Source organism: Adiantum capillus-veneris, chromosome 27, assembly GCF_014529385.1.
Source record: "Adiantum capillus-veneris isolate H3 chromosome 27, ASM1452938v2, whole genome shotgun sequence".
Classification (NCBI taxonomy): Eukaryota; Viridiplantae; Streptophyta; class Polypodiopsida; order Polypodiales; family Pteridaceae; genus Adiantum; species Adiantum capillus-veneris.
The window spans coordinates 129,648,086-129,650,520 of NC_140957.1; positions in this window are offsets into that span (position 1 = coordinate 129,648,086).

The following is a 2,435-nucleotide window of genomic DNA, read 5'->3' on the forward strand; positions in this document are numbered from 1 at the left end:
CGGTGGCATGCACAATCACGTTAGCAGAACTCCTAAGGTTAAGGCCAAACATGTGGACCACAGTAGGAAAATGCCTAGAAAACTTTGGAGTGAAAGACCCCACCTTGAAGCTACAAGAAGGAATCAGGGAGTTGGACAGGCCTAACCTAAACAATAGGCCGGTACCATTGAATAAGGTTGGAGAATATTGCAAGGGAGAAGACGGAAACACGGCGCTACCGGTAGAATTCCAAGGAGTAGTTTCCAAAGCTATTCTTGACAGTGGAGCAAGAGTTGCTATCGCCACCAAGGAAATCTGGAAAAAATGGGGAAAACCAGCTTTGAGGGCTACCAGAATGAAGCTGCAGTTGGCAGATGGGTTCATGGAGAAGCCTCTCGGACTCTTAGAAAAAGTAATTGTCACTTCGTGCAGAATTGAGTACGAGCATACATTTGCAATAGCCGATTTTGACAAAAAGAACAATTATGAGATAATCTTGGGACGACCATTCATGCGACAACTGAAGATGGTCCAAGATTGGGGTTATGACCACATATACCTCAGACATGGTGAGACGACAACTAAAATACACCTGAAAGACCATAGTTACAAAGATGTAAACCAAACACCAGTGGAAGAGTTTGATTCGGCTAAAATAGTAGGATAAGAACTACCAGCATGGTTAGGGCAACCAAAAGAGCTATGGATGTGCGGAGCTTCACATTGTGGAAGCTTAAGAAAAGAGGAATGCGTCTTAGAAAGAGCAATTGAGGACAAGGAGTATATTTCGGAACCTTTCCCTGAAGATGCCTTGGAGCCTCTAGAATGGGAACACATACTGGCAACATTAGATGTCGTACCATTACCGACAGTCCAACAACAAAATTTTTCGATAAGGATGGCTACGACGTGCTACCCTATTACATGGTAAGCGTTATACCAGAGAAAGAGACGGTAGAACCTCCAGAACAAGAAGAGTTTTACAACTCCTCTGAACAATTGGAAGTAATGATGAGGTAGATAATGAGTGTTCAGACACCTCAAGTGAGCGTGGGAATGAAGCCGAGAATATCAAGTTTTATGATTTTGCTAATCAATACCCTAGACGCCAAGAACGCTATAGGAGGAAAAGAGCAGGAAGGAAAGCGAGAGAGAACCTGATGCCCATGATAAAAGGTAAAACTCACTATTTGATGCTTGTAAAAGCAGAGGATTGTGTGAAGGATCAAATATCAGGGAAATTCTCAGAAAATTGAAAAGAACGAATGCGAGAAGAAATAAAACAGGTAAGAAAAGTTAAAACCGAAACAAAATCACAAAAATCTGAAAAATCAAAAAAAGAAACAACAAAAGACCAAGAGTGGACCAAACTGGAGCATAAACAGAAATACCAAGAACTGAAAAGGTCTTTGAGAGAGATATGGACTACTGAAGAAGATAGTGATGGTAAAGGGGAGTCAGAAAAGGGCAACATGAACGTACCAGCACACTATCGAAAATTTACTATCCAAGATAGAAAAATCATCATGACACCACCAATCAGAGGACCAACCAAGAATCTTACGATGGGCCTGAAAATGCAAAGAGAATAGACCTCGCAAAACCAGGGGAAAAGCCTGAGCCAGTCTATATAGCTAACGATTTAGAACCTGAGGAGGAAGCACAGCTAACACAACTTCTCACGAAGTATAAAGATGTGTTCGATTGGTCCTATAAATACCTCAAAGGAGTTGATCCATTGATATGCCAACATACAATTCCTTTGAAATTGGATGAAAAACCTAGCAAACAACGTCCTTATACATATAATGACACATTTGCCAAACGAATCAAAGAAGAGATTGATAAACTGATGGAAGCAGATTTCATCTATGAAATTGAACATACAGATTGGGTGTCACCCATTGTGGTAGTTCCCAAGAAGAATGGAAAACTGCGGGTGTGTGTAAACCTCAAAAAGGTGAATGTAGCAACCATAAGGGATAATTATCCCTTGCCAATTACAGAACATGTCCTTGAGCGAGTGTCCGAGAAACGGGCTTATTCCTTTCTGGATGGGTTTTCAGGATACAACCAACTGGCAATAGCAAGGGAGGATCAACACAAAACAGCGTTTGCCACAGAATGGGGGATTTATGCATATCGAGTTATGCCATTTGGCTTAACAAATTCACCAGCCACTTTCCAAAGGTTAATGACTCACGCTTTCAAGGAATACCTAAGAATATTCTTAGAAATTTACATGGATGACCTGTGTGTACACTCTCTTCTGCGAGAGGAACATATTGACCATTTGCAAAAGGTCTTTGAAAAGTGACGAACATATCGAATTTGTCTAAACCCGGAAAAGTGTGTACTTATGGTTAAGCAAGGACGAATCTTAGGACACATTGTCTCAAGAAACGGCATAACCACAGACCTAGACAAAATCAAAGTCATTGTAGACCTACCCAGG